The following is a 15,312-nucleotide window of genomic DNA, read 5'->3' on the forward strand; positions in this document are numbered from 1 at the left end:
TATTTATATTATTTTACCCGAGGTATTTCCTGGCCCTGAATTGACACTGTCTGTTCACTGCTTTCATTGAATACCATAACACCTGATTTTCTAACGCTAAATTTCAGACCTAAATTCTCACCTTCCTGTCCACAGATACTAACCAGACGTTGCACGTCATTTTGCTTGTTAGCTAGCAACACAATGTCGTCTGAATAAAACAAAGCTGGAAGCTGCTGCTCTACCACTATACCCACCTGTTTTTATGAGAGATTAAATACGATATTACTTTCCTCTAGTGCCCTTTCCATCCTACCATGTGCACCATAAACAGCAGTGGGTATAAAAGCCCCCCCTCCCCCCCCCCCCCCCCTGCTCCAGTCCCTTCTTAATATCAACTTTCTCCTCGCTCCTCATCCCTTCCCATTCAACGCGAACTGTATTTTTTAAGTGAATCTCCCTCAAAAGCTGTTTAGAGTCGCCGCCCCAAGCATTCCTCTGCCAGAATATCCCACAAAATGTTGTGGTCTACGTTGTCATACGCTCCTGTAATGTCTAAAAAGGCCACATAAAACGGTCTGCTTTCTACTTTTTATATTTCAATACACTGAGTAAGTACAAATCAGTTATCATCTAGACGCCTGCCTATTCTGACACCATTCTGAAGTTCTCCCGAAATGCCATTATTCTCTGCACATGTTTGCAGCTTTAATTTAGTTGCGTGCACTGCTAACCTGTATAATACCGTTGCAATGGTCGACGGTATATACGAGTGAATTCTATCTTGCTCCCCCTTACCTTTATAAATTAAATTCATTCTATTTTGTCTCCAATTATGTGGTATTCGTCTACCTTTCAAAGTTTTTTTCACTGCCTTCATCACAGTTTCCTTACCCTATGGTCCTAGTTCATTAATCAGCCTAAGGGGAACCTCGTCTAGCCCTATGGATCTGCGCTTAGGAATTTTCTCTTTGGATTTCTTGCAGTTGAAATTTATCGGCACCAGCTCGATCCTTTTCCATCTGGTTATATTTCATGCTCTTTTTTTTTCTTCAAATACAACCTCGCAGTGCCTTGCAAAGATTATAATTGATCGCGCCAACAGTGAGTCAAAACATGTCTATGAAGTTGAAATGCGCAAGCTTCAACCCTATCAAGCCGTGCACATGAAGTTTGAGCCAATGTTGATACCGTTCAGCGAAGGTTAAGCCTGGCGCCGTCGTGTTAGTGCACTCGCTACCGGCGGACCTGAGCTGAAATGTAAGCAGTTAGGATGAAGGAAACTGCTTTTATAAATCAGTTTTGTCCTTCGCGATTAGAAGTCACCTGCACTTCACTTCGCACGGTGCTTACACAATAGCGGCGAGCGGCGACGCAGCACTGTGCCAACAATGGTGTCAGTGATGGTATCCGCGTTTTCGCGAAAGAACAAAACCGCCTACAAATGAGCACTTAATTTATGCGAGCACAGTTTTCTCCAATAATTATTTATGGCAAGCGCAAACTGTAAGTGTGATGGAGTTAAAAAAAAGCGAGAATCCGAAATAAATTAACAGCCCGTAATGTGTTATCTGGATCACAGTTGCGGTTGTTTAAGTGGTTCGGCCGCTCCATACTGAGTCGTCTCGGGGTGGAACACATATGAGCAGATATGTATGTTTTGCTACGTTTCGACATTATTTCTTATCAGCAATGCACATTTACCACAACATTTGACGCTAACGACGATCTGTGTCTGTAGATGTCGATGTAAACATGCGCACCGCTTTGATAAATTCTGCGCGGAAGGCTGCGCTCGAATACTTCCTGAAAATGGGAAATGCCTAAATAACGTTTAAAAAGAATACAAAAAGTGAGCTCCAAGTACAGAAATCAGGGACAACAAACTCCAAGGCAGCTGTGTCGGCGTAGGGAACTCAGCGTGCCTTTAGAGGCCGCACTGTTTGCACAACAGCGCACTCAGGCTTGCTCACCCAGTAGTCAGTGAGTTGTTCATGGCTTCCAGGAACGACATTCTGCCCCGGAGAAGCCATTAATAATGACTTACGATCCACGAAACGCCAATCTTACGCGCACTCAACGTGGACGCAGCTACACAAATCAGCCGGCGAAAGTCGCCGGCACCCTTCCAAAACGTTTCCAGCGGCGTGTGCCAGAACGCAGCACCGGAAAATGAAAAAAAAAGGGAGACTGCCTCTGAGCACTTGGCCAGGTTTGAGTCGCCGGCGATAATCACACTTTCTCTCTATCCTACTGCCGACCGCTCCCTTTCCCCCTTTTCCCCCTCCTTCTCTTTGTCATCCTGTTCTGTGTGATTTGGACATGACAAGTGGCATTGACCCCGGCGTTCCTGCCTTTCCTTTGTGGCCGCATGAAGGTAGGTGCAGCTCTTTCCCGCTACCACCTTACCACGCTGCTCGCATTTCACTTGCTTTGCTGACACTCACTCTCCTGTCACGTCAGCAGACTGCGTTATATTTCACGACCAGTCTCTTTTCCTATGGCGGCCCTGTTCAGCTTTCCCTCGGCTGCTTGAAGTCTTTTTTCCACCGCCTTCCGTGCATCAAGCTCCATATTTAGCTCACTTTTGAGCTCTCCGACCTGTTTGACCAGCTCGTCCTGGAGCGCCTCCATTTTCTGCAGCCTAGCATTGACATTACATTGTCTGCCGGTTGACTCGATTTTGCCTCCATTCTCATCCGTCCCCTTGTCTACCTTGGGGGACCCTCCGCACACTGCACGCTTTACCGTCTTTCTTGCCATGTGTTGCGCTTGGTTTTCTCTAATACAAACACCGAAGCTTCCAGAGGACATACCTTCTAGCAAATGCCGATACACACCGAATCTAAATCCTCAAAATGCTGCAAAGTAATTATCACCAATTATTTAGAAGCAATAAATGTCGCACAGACTTAAGGTATGACTCGTGTTGAAACGCGCGGCCACGCTCTCACTGTCCTACCAAAGCAGTATTCCCGATACCCATGCACATACACTACAACCACTAATAGCTAATAGTCTTGCGACTTCCAAACTACTATTTAAAGGCTATAAAAACTTAAGAGAGAGCTTTAGCTCGGGCCCAACTCCGGCGCCGCCTGTTCAAATACATGTAAAACGCAAAAAAAAAACACTTTTCTGAGATAACCCCTGGACCGCTTTTAATGAAATTTGTTGCATTTGAGAGAGAAAGTTAAATTCCAGTGACTGTTGGAAGCGGAATTTCAATTTAGGGCCTGAATTCAGTGAAAACAATTTTCAAAAATTCGAAAGTTCGGGAAAGACGCACAAAGTTTATAAATTAATATCTTTTCATCAAGAACAGATGTCTCGGTTCTGTAAACAGCATATATTAGATCATTGAAAGTAGACAAATTCGATATGTCAATTTATATCTTATGTGAATTTCTTACGTTGTGTACAAGGGTTCTACAAAAGCTGTATTTCCATATTACTACATTTTTTAGACTAGTGTGTAACACATCAATTTTGTCCGCTTTAGATGTGCTATTAAATGCAATTCACTGAATTGTGATATTATTTTTCATTTCTGAGTTACAGAGTTGTAAATATGATAGTTTCGTTTTCCGAAAATTTCCGATTCTTGTCAATTTTTAATAAGAAATGACGAGTTAAATTGAAAATTCGAGACCAACAGTCACTAGATTTTAAGTTCATTTTAAATGGGGACAAACCTCGTCAAAATTGGTGTAGTGGTTGCCGAGAAAAACGAATTCTCCTTTTACATGTATTTATATAGGAGCTCTCGAGCTAAAGCTTCCTCTTAACGTCCCACACCGTTGCACGTGCTGAAACACGTTGCGCAAAAGGACACTCTGACTATCCTGCAAAACTAAATATACACGAAACACACTCGCGCACATGAAAAAAACAACTAGGCAATTACTATTTAAAGTCTAAACAATCTGCAAATCAAAAAGAAGGAAGCTCAAAGCATGCAGAAAAAAAACATGTTTTCGTCGCCGCTATGGAGCCCTGGAAAAACACGTCCGTCCGCCACAAAAATCACAAACAACGTCTAAATGCGGCGGAGGCGAGCGCCATCTTGAAGTGTTTCAAAGGAGGGGGCGCGCCGCTCCATGTACTCTGAGATAGTTACGCGCCGGTGTGCGCAAATGGCGGACGCCGTCTTCCGTCTATGAATTGTAGAGACGCTGGAAAAAGGGTTTGTTTGAGGTTTCGCGTAACAGAATTATGTTTTGTCGTACATTCAAATTACAATCCGGGAGCTATCATGTCTGTAGGTTGTGTTTAAGTCGTAGTTTACGATTTTTTCACGTATTTTAGCTTGAGAAATTCAATTAGTTCTGTCGATTCTTGCGTCACATGGAAGGCCTGGGTATGTGTGGTTTGAAAATATTTTCGGTGAAACGACGTCAGACGCCGAATTTTCTGCGACACGGGCTCCTTAACGCCTTCGCGTTAAAAGGCGACGACGAACACGCGAGCTTAGGCACGAGCATGCTCGAGCGGTTGCGCCGAGGGGCGCAAACTAGCCAGCTGTGGAAGAAGACTATGATTCTGGAGCCATTGCTGATGATTATTTATTTATTTTTATGATGGTTGTTGCTGCTGCTGATGATGATGAGTGGCGCGAGCGTGTTCGCGCGGCTGCGCAACGAGCAGTTCGCGGGTTGTTCGTGGACGACGGAAATGTCTTAGCCATTTACAGCTTCGTTGTACAAGTTACTTTCCAACTTCTTAGTTTAGAGGATCACGTGTTTTTCAGTGGTTATCTGTCTGTCTGTCTTTCAGGAAAATCCTCAGTTGACAGTCTGCGTTGTGTCTGTGCCTTTCTTTCCTCTCGTCTCTGTTGTTTGGCGCTGATGCCCACGTCAAGTAGGTTCTTCATAATCGTCTATCCTTTATTTGTGGTTGTGATTCCCGCACTGGGTGCGTGTTCATTTCGTCTGGCGTGCACTTACCGACTCTGACCTAACATTTCTGTTATGCGACAAAAGGAAGCGATCTGCATGCTGATGGGCGACCACAGGAAGTAATTACCTTTACTCGTCGTAGAACTGCACGAATACGTTCGCTTGCAATTTTAGCCAAGCAAATTTCACTGATTGCAATGTTCAGTAGCCCACAACTTTAAAGACGAGATGAGAATGACATCACCATTATTGTTCGTTGCTCACGCAACGCAATTGTACGCGACATCTTAAAGTTCTCACCGCCGTTGTAACGATGATAGAAATATTTTTTTGTGTGTCTACAGCTTTTTTTCAAGGGTGTTCGCTCTTTCGTGTTCGGCTGCTTTTCCGGTACCATTCTCTAGCATATTTATTTGCTCATTTTTATGTTGATTAATTTTCAGATCTTTATAAAGAACGATGAAGTGGAAACAGTTGGGTGGGACGAGCTCCATTACGATTATGGAGGTCGGCTCATTAATTTAGCTGCCATGCATAAAGGGCTCGAAACGCGTTGCTCGTTCCATTGAAAGCGATCGCAGCGACTTCCTGTTCTTGAAGGAAAGGAAAAACGACGCGATACGTTTGAAGAAATTGAAGAAAAGGAAAACCCTAAATAACGAAGGCGTTCATACAGGGAGAGATACGTCAAGCATAGGCGTCAGCGTTAGCGACTGTCTCCATCACAACCGCTTAAGACGAGTGGAAGGGAGACAGAAGAGGCTGGCATGGCGCCAGGGGGTTACTTTCCATTTCTATTTCTGAAAGGTCTCCATATGGCCGAGATTAATAGTCTCTAACACGTTCTTCGCTTCGCAATTTCTGTTATTTATATATACCTCTTTTTCTTGTCCGCCCGAGTGTCCCATACATAAATATGTGCATGCAGATAAGGTGGCGTGCACGCGGTACCAAACGCGAATGAGCGTTCGCATGCAGTGAAATAATGCCATCCTTGACTTCTAAGGTTTGCTGGCGTTTGTATTTTGGCATTCGGGAAGCAACAGAGAACCAGGGTCGGCTGATCTCTCCTATAGTGCGGTGCTCCCTTCGAGGTCTTTATTTTCTCGCTTTCCGGAGAATGCGAATTTGCATTTATGCTAACGCCAGTGAAAGGAATGCACTCGATCGCGCACTCTCCGAAACGTCTCCAACACGACCACCCCATGTACCTTTTTTTTTCTTTTTTGCCTTCACGCATCTCAAGACCATTGGATCTCGACCACGAAAAACACCTGCCTCTCCTACGATATCACGTCCACCAATGTTAACGTCGTAGAACGTTAACGTCTCTTTTATCTCTTAACTCCTTTCCCCGCCTAGCCTAGCAAACCGGACGCGCGTCTGCTACCTTCCTACCTTTCCTTCTTTCGTACCCTCCCCTTCCTTACGCCGCGCCAAAGCGAACCTCACCAAAAATGTTAAAAGATTGCGTAATAGATGGATAGAAACTTCAGAACGAAGTTCATTATTTTGACTGTACCTTTGCCGCGCGTTATGAAATGCGCGTTCGTTATCGTCAGAGCTGAAGTGCCGATACGTCTCTGGCAAGAGGCGAAGGGCCGCACCTCCATACCCCCCCCCCCCCCCTTGCCTCTCCTTTTTTTGCCTCTTTTGGATCAGCCAGTTCCGCAGTAACATACTTCCTTCTCAAGTGAGGTTTGCTTTTTCCAGAGACGAAACGCCGAGCCAAAACAAGGCGCTTACCGCTCGCCTCAGTGGCTCAGTGACGATGGCGCTTTGCTACCGAGCACGAGGTCGCGAGTTCGGATCCGTGCCGCGACGGCCACATTGCAATGGGGACCAAATGCAAGAGCTCTCGTGAACTCAGATTTAAGCACACATCAACAAATAAATCAAGCTTTTCCAAATTAATCCGCAGTCCTCCACCAGGGCGTACGTCTCTCATAGCCCAATGTGCAGTTTTCGAACGATAAATCCCACAATTCAAAGAGCTCTAACCACAAGAGCTCAAGAGTGCTGCCGTTTCAGCTAAAGAAAAAAAAAAAGAAAACGCTCATATTCTCAGCGATAGCGACGGTTGTGGAACTAGCAGCTCTTTGCTCTGTACTTCGTCTCGTCAACCAAGAACGACAGCGAAGGTGGTCGATATGCAGCGTCTCGAAGGCAGCGCTGAGGTCTTTGCCATCAGCCCTGCCGCGCGGGCCGTACGAACAACTGATGTTCGACATTATAGTGATTATACACACCTTGGCCGTGAAAAGCCACCACGCCCCACCTCAGCGGCTTCCAAGTCACTGCGGCGCGTTTTGACTATGTCTCCACTATCTTTCTCTGTCTCTCTCTCTACCTTTCTTTTTTCTCATCTCTACCTCTGAACCGTTTTCCAGTGTAGGAAAGCAAACAATATTTTTTTCTGTTTTGGATGACTGCCTTTCTCCTTTCTTTCGTTTCTCTCTCTAAACACAAGTTTCCAGGGAACTCGTCGCTTACTCGCCATTATTCTGAAAAATATATCCATCTGAATCAAAGAAAAACGACCTATATTATTTAAAAAAAACAAGAGTGGGAGGGGAGGCGGGGGACCGACATGCACATAGGCTGCTTTGATTGCACAAAAAAACAAGATTCTTGCAAATAGCAAGAACGATACAAAAGGAGGGGTAAGGTGGGGAGGAGGGTTATCGGCTCTTGTTAACCAGTTTGCTCCTCCTTTTTCATTACCTGTTATGTTACGTATAGATCGCGGGGAAAGCGCTTACGCAACGGGCGGCAGTCCGTGACAGATTAATTACAAACTTGGAAGGGTGGTGTAGTGGAAGCCGAGTGTGTTCTCGGCACCGTTACTCTCTGTAATGGTATAGACGGCATTGCAGCGGGTCTTGTTGAATAGTCTTCTTTACGACAGACTGCATGCGCCTCGGTGAAGAAGAAAACAGAGGCAGCGAATGATAGTCTGTTCAGTATTCACTTTCATACATAGTAGGCAACATTGCTACCAAGGCTGCAGAGACTTTTCTTGCTACTCGCAACCGTAACCAATAGTTAGCGCATCACGTATGAATATTAATAATTTCTGGAGTTTTACGTGCCAGGACCACGATATGTTTATGAGGCACACCGTAGTGGGGAACACCGGATTAATTTTGACCACCTGGGCTTCCTTTAACGTGCACCGAATGCACGGTACGTTGGCCTTTTTGCATTTCGCTCCCATCGAAATGCGGCCGCCGCGGCCGGGATTTGATACGGTGCCCCAGGGATTGGCTTGATGAAACATGGTTATAACGGCGCGTTTTGAGGACGGGTCACAGAAAGACTGCACGGAGGACAGCCGCACAGAGGATCGGCGACTGTCATCTGTGCATTCTTTTTGTGTTCCGTTTTCGAAATGCGCAGTTAAAACTGTGTTCCATCAAGCAACCCATCTAAGCCTCTTACTCGGGATTGCCAGCACAACGCCAAAGCCATGCACTACCCCATGTCGCCGGGTATCACAAATGAAAGCTACAGGTATGCGTTTTGTTATCCCATGTTAAATTAAGTCTAACATCTTTACACCACAAGAAATGACGTAATTACTACATGAAATGCGTCGCAGATCTAAACACTCTTTAAATATATGGTGTCGCGTCTGTTGTGCCTTGTTATTATAATGTGTTCATGCATTCTTGTTCTACACGGCTGTCATTTCGCTTTCGACATGTTCGGATAGTGAGACACTTATATTGTTTGGAATTTGAATCCTACCTGCTTAGCCTTGCTTAAGATTACAGTATACCTGTAAATAAACAAAATAACCATATTAACCGTCTACCACGCGCAGGGACACGTTTCTGCGACCATGCAGTCGTATCCATGGTCGCAGTGCATCGATCGCCCTCGCGATCAGGACATACAGTACATAGCATGCTTCAGGCTCTAAAATGCACAAATAATAGGTGATTGGACGTAACCTTACCTTTACACGTTGTACTTGTAGTATACGAAGCAGTTACTCCGTAGAGAGCGTCGCAGGCCAAAAACAACTGCACTGCGAGACGCAAGTGAGGCATCCAAGGCCGCACAACGTGCGCATGTAGCTTCCGCAACGCTTCCTGCTAAACATGAAACCGCGTACAGTGCGAGGAGCCCAACAACGTGTGCACCAGTGCAACGCCTGTTCCTCCGACCCCAGTCCTTCTTTACTTGTTTTACTTTAATGCATCCGACAATCCGGGAGCCTTAAGTCGCCTTCCCTGTGTCAACTAGAGGAAAGAAAACGAAAAGAAACTCGGCTAGCTCACATACGAAGGTGCGCCAAAACCACAGAAAAATAGAAGGGTCTTAAGCCTCGCGATAAGCAAACGCAGAAGCCACGTTTCCACTCCGCAGTGTCCAAGTTTGCGTAAGGCTGTTGACAGTTCTTTGTCAACGCCGTCAATTTGCCGAACAGCTTTGATCAGTGGCTCGAGCGCGGGACCTTTCGCTCGCACGCGCGTTCGCTGCATTGGACGAGTCCGATGACTGTGCTTGCCTTTCAGTATAACCCACGCTCCACGCAAAGGAAGGCGCTTGCGTCTTCATATTTAATAGCTCTTCCGTTGAACACGTCGCGGTGATGTAGCTCTAATATGGGTGAGGGGATTTAATTCAGTCTTTCTTTCTTTCTTTCTTTCTTTCTTTCTTTCTTTCTTTCTTTCTTTCTTTCTTTCTTTCTTTCTTTCTTTCTTTCTTTCTTTCTTTCTTTCTTTCTTTCTTTCTTTCTTTCTTTCTTTCTTTCTTTCTTTCTATAGCTTTCCATACAGCGCTAGGGAGACACGGAATACATTTTTATACATTACACAGGTCGGCTGAAAGGGCAGCCGCGCCGCCCCCTTAGTTACGAGCACTAGCCTTTGCACGTGCTGCTCGAGTAAAGCGCGAAAATCTATTTGAAATGCCTGATTAGTTCGGTACGTACGCTAGCGCTGTCCTTTCAAATGGATCCGCCGGGGGCGAACGGCAGCTTTGCCTCGGAATACACTCCAGCAAGAAGCGCGCTCGCAAAATGGCTGGGAGGCCACCTGAGGCTTCAATATGATTCAATCCCGCCTCCTCCTCAGCTTTTCTTTTCCACGTGTGCGAACGGTCTTCCAATATGAGCGGTGCTCTCGTGTTCGCGACAATGAGTGCTCTGAAATAGGAAAAAAAAAAAGGAAGGAGCTTTGCTTTGACAAGTAAGGCAATGTAATGAAGTCATATTAAACACATTTTTTTTCCTCTCGCAGGAGTGACAGTGCGATGATGCAAAAAAGACAGTGTTTAAGCCTCTCAGTCGACTACTTGCACAGAAGGAAATCGCAGAATTATTACCTAAAGATTTTTGCCTACCTAGTGCTGAAAATTAGCACCTGCGCTGTATACGAAATGGCTACAAATATATCTTTAACTCTTGTTGGTCTAGCTGCGCCGTCGCTTTCCTTGTTTCTTTGAATATGCTACATTATACGTTGTCTTGTTACGCAAAATCAAACACGCGCGATAAACTATGCACAAAGCTTGCGTTCAAGGCAAGGTCTATAAGGCTGGCACGAAGAATATGGTCCGGGCGGCCGTACTTTCTACCACCGGCTGCCCCTGGAAGAACGAAAAAAGTTACCGAGGCACTTAAGTCTCCTTACGTGCACTGAATGCGAAAGCAGTATGACTCAATTAGAGAAGATAGAAGACGCTAGCGTTCTGTCCTGTGTGCTTCTTGGTGCCGTTCGTTTCCTTCATCGCGCTTGTTAATGATGTCTCAAGACGGTATGACTTTTCCGCGCGGTACTTTTAACTTCGTCATGGGATCGAATTGAGAAAAGTCAATTTTGAGGGTGGACCACTCAAATTTCGGAGGTGGGCCAAGTCAATATTGGGTGTGGGCCAGGTCGGTTTTGAACGTGGGCCAACTCAATTGAAAAATCAACTTCTTGGGTGTTGGCCACCCAGATATCGTGGGTTGGCAAAGTCGATTTTGGTAGTGGGTCAGGTAGCTTTCGAACGTGGGTCAAATCAATTTTAGAATGGGGCAAAATCAGTTTTCTTGGGTGTGGGCCATGGCGTCCCTGGGTGCGTCAGCAGGTCAAGCGCCGGGATCATGACGACATCACTTGGTCACGTGAGTTTTGATGCCACCGAATGTTAACGCCGGACGCCGGATTTTCCGCTTCATGGAGCATATAAGGCTTTCGAAATAATAATTTCTCTGTGCTCTCCTGTGGTCATGAAAACGCTTTTCAGCCGGTACGCACGCACCTTCAAAAAAAAAAAAAATGGAGGGCGCTTACGCTTCGCTTTGCCTTTGGGAGTGAAACACGATATCGTTCAGAAATTCCTGGGTGCTTCTCATGCTTTCCGGCAACTGAAGCTTATGCGAACGTAATGTTTACCGGGAAACGCTGGCGGTGAACGCTATGCACGAAGGCGAGCTTTCTGGTAGAAACGCGGCCTCTTGCGCAATCCCGGAGGTGGTACGCAGCCGCACAAAACACACACACACACACACACACACACACACACACACACACACACACACACACACACACACACACACACACACACACACACACACACACACACACACACACACACACACACACACACACACACACACACACACACATACACACACGCACGCACGCACGCACGCACGCACGCACACACACACATGCACACACACACACACGCACACACACACGCACACACGCACGCACACACACACGCACACACACACGCACACGCACACACACACACACACACAAGACACACACACACACTCAGACGCGCGCGCACGATATTCAGGTTGCTGCTGTTCACTTTTAATATTTCAGTCCGAGAAGATTTAACATACAGGGCGCGCACTGTCGGTGTTTTGTTTCATGACATGTCTTTGTGGACTGTCATTCTGAAAATTCCGAGGAATAGCTTTGTCAAGTATGTAAGACAAGGTATAAGCAACTTTAGTGATAGAATGGTGTGGAAGTATAAACCGCATGTACCGCATGTCATATAACAAGACGTGACATATACATATACCTAAATATATACGGGAATTTTCGCTCACGGGGACGCCAGCGCCGGACGTCGACACCGGATTTTCTGCGACACAGGGCCCTTACAACGCTGTCGCTTTAGAATGATTCCTTTCTATGAAAGGCATCACGCGAGAAGCTTAAAAATTGACGTTTTAAAACCGTCGTAGTGTCACTCTTGTAACTAGAACACCCCTCCTCCCCCCAACACAAAGAAACAAAAGAACTGCGTAAATATTACTTCGTGTGTAAGCTTTTAACTCGATGATTTGCACAACAAGAAATGACAAGCGATTTCGGAGACGCATGCACACCAAGTTAAAACCGATTTTAGGGTTGCCTGTATAACATGTGCAAACTGGTTTCATTCGCCCATAGGATAATCGACGCCATAAGGAAGGGCCGCGCTGACCATATTCCGTGTACCGGATCTATTAACTTCACCTACAAAGTAAGCCGTGCATATAATTTCCCGCAGGTTTTCCATTTCCCGTAAACAAACAATGCAAGATGCAGCATGCTTAAACTACAAGGACAGGGCCGGTGGAACAAGTCCGACGAGAGGAAAAAAAAAAGAAAAAGAAAAAAACATATGTTAAGGATATTTTGAGCCATTATACTCACGACACAGGTACCAATCTTCAGACACGAGGGCTAGCAACCAAGCGCGTATGATTACCCCCGCGGACCCCATTCTTCCTACCTGCTGAGTTCTTCGGCATAATGTCGGTGCTGGCTCGAGTGAAGGGATGCAAACTGCGCATTGTGGCTCATCTCAGTCGCCCTTAATGACGCTCACAAGTCACCTCGACACTTCGCAAAACAAAAGGGTACACGTGCCCCTTGACTTGAAGATTCGTTATGCAGTTATTATATTGCTAACACCCTCGCGGAAAAGCTGCTGCGCTAACCATTAGTGCAGTGCTAAATAAGTTTCATGGGCCTACTCTTATAGCTCATTCGCGTTATCATTAGGTGAAGATTTTTCCGGAAGGTAAAGAGGCTAACCTCTAGAAGGGGATAGAGATGCATATAAAATGGAAAGAAAGGCAGGGACGTTACCCATACGCTCGTCCGGTTTGCTACTTTACGCAAGAGAATTGGAGTCAGAATATGAAATAAAGAAAGAGAGAAAGAAAGAAACAAAAAGAAAGAAAGAGAGAAAGAATGAAACTAACAAAGGAGGAAAAAACTGAGAGTATCACTTCGTTCGGAGTTGCAAATTGAAACTATATATACAGTCGCTCACTAATATCGGTTGACTTTAGGAACCGCGCAGTCATACACAGATCGCGTTCTAGGCTTGTGGACTACAAGAAAGGGAACACGTGCTTTTGGGGAACGCACGCTTGTGTCTCGTATACGGCCATGGTCTAGGTACTTGTGTTACCGTGTTTAATCTTGAATCTAGGTGATCTGACGTGGTGCAGAGAAGGAGGCATTGGTCGTCGTAGCGGGGTCAGATGCAGAGATGTTCGATAGAAATCGCGCGGAGAAGCTCTTTCGCTGTCGTTGTGGGCGAAAGGAACCTCACGTACTGTCGTATAGTTTTGCATAGTTTTGTGAGCAGTCACGAATGACTTCGCTTGAATGACAGCCGATGACACGTCAGCGAGTGACAGGCCACGAAAGACGTCAGCGAAGAGCGCAGAAATCCGGAGAATGCAGGTAGACAGGTCCTGCTCCGTGACAGACAGTTGTAGTAGTTATCTGGCTGTCAAGCTCAGTGAAGCCTGTCAGCGTGTTTTTCACTAATAACACCAAAGTATATGCTTGATGTATATTGAGCTATACCTTAGGCTCGCCGCAGTGCCTTGTTTGTCTGCAGTTAAACAAAGTACCTTGCGCCAGATACGTAGCTGTCGCGGCAGCATTTAAATGGTCGAGGAATGAAAAAAATGTCCGCGAACAAATAACGCAGCGCAAACTGAATAACCACAAGCCCTGCGGCCAAAATGAACTGGAAGCCCTGGAATGCTACATCCGGCAATGAGCTTTGGGACTATGTGGATTGTAACGTTCTCCTTTCGATTTATTAAAAAATTGTAATTGAAGCTTAAAGTAAAACCTAGCAACTGAATGACTACATTTCGCCTCAAGAGCTGCAACTAGCTTTCTTTTTTCTTTTTTGCTATAGCTTGTGGTTAAAGCATTGCACTAATTCTTGTCATTCCGGGCTTCTTAACGTGAACCTGAATATCTTCACACAGGAACTGATGCACTCGGTTCCTATGACAACATGACTGCCGTGGTGTGGAAATGAAGCAGTGACCCGGCGCTCAGCAGCACAACTCCGCAGACACACAACTGCAGCAAAATGCGCTTGGACGTTTCTTGGAACTAGCTGAATCCGCTTTCTGCTTTCGTTTTATCTGGTGAGGCCGTTCGCCTCTGATTTTATTTCTGCTCAATAAACATTATCAAGCATCGAAGGATGTTGAAACAGCGCGGTTAGTTCGCCAAAACACAGCGTATAAAAGTCATGAGCTTGGATTATATTTTCTCTGCGAGGAAAACGGAGATTCCCTGCCCAACTAACAGACAGTTGGGAAACTTGCAGGAAAACGGATCTCCAGCAGCCACTGATGCATGCGTTATTCGAAATGCTTATCGTGTTTCAAAACGAGAGATTAAAGCAGGGAGGAGATGCGCCACCGGGAACTAAATATTTATACTGAATATAGGGCTTAGAGGGGACTGTAGTGGTAGGGATTAGTACAGCACCACTGAGTCAGGTTAACGACGAGCTTCTAAAGTACGCGCTGAGGTGGATGGATTCAGAAAGACAAGTCGCCGAAGGCAGAGAGGCGAGTCCCTATCTGCCTAGTCTAATAGGCTCTTATGGTTCTAATGGCGACTTTGTATGTGCGCGATGCCGGAGTCACATAATTGCGGGTCAGCCGAATGAGCTTGGCCGGGAGATGAAACGCCACCAGCGCACTAAGGCCGAGCTGTCTAAGGTACGCCCCCGCAGCTTTCCAGACGTTGCACCCATGTGCTCACACGTGTAGAAAATTGGGTCTTGACGTGTTTGCTGAGCGCGTTCAGGCACTAATAATGCCGTTACTGTGTGAAGGAGCCTTTCTGCGAGGCGTCCTCACCGCGCTGTCGTTAGTCTGCAAACAGGTCTATGAAGCCATGCGTGGAAATTGTCGCCAAACTCCCTTATCGTGCGGTGAGACGAGCAAGTCGCGCAGGTCTATGAAGCCATGCGTGGAAATTATCGCCAAACTCCCTTACGTGCGGTGAGACGCGCCCGAACCTACTCGATAACGACCAGTCAGCAGACGGTATACACTCGCTGAGCCTTTCAGAAACTTCATTTATGTCCTTTGAACCACCTCTGCAAGAAACTCGCCCCCTTTTAGTCACAAGAAAACAATTCGGCTACCTAATTACATCTT

The 15,312-nt window shown here is 46.0% G+C and overlaps 1 protein-coding gene and 1 long non-coding RNA gene across 2 annotated transcripts in view; both read left to right on the forward strand.

The window, feature by feature from the left end:
* Positions 1-15,312, forward strand: part of LOC135910253 (phosrestin-2-like) — a 314,202-nt gene that overhangs the window by 112,890 nt on the left and 186,000 nt on the right. The window lies entirely within an intron of this gene.
* LOC135910063 (uncharacterized) overlaps positions 8,016-15,312 on the forward strand; it is a 127,589-nt gene continuing 120,292 nt past the window's right edge. The window contains exon 1 of the long non-coding RNA XR_010566899.1: positions 8,016-8,063. This is a non-coding gene — a long non-coding RNA (uncharacterized lncRNA). The remainder of the gene's footprint in view (positions 8,064-15,312) is intronic.

The sequence above is a fragment of the Dermacentor albipictus genome, chromosome 1, assembly GCF_038994185.2.
Source record: "Dermacentor albipictus isolate Rhodes 1998 colony chromosome 1, USDA_Dalb.pri_finalv2, whole genome shotgun sequence".
Classification (NCBI taxonomy): domain Eukaryota; kingdom Metazoa; phylum Arthropoda; class Arachnida; order Ixodida; family Ixodidae; genus Dermacentor; species Dermacentor albipictus.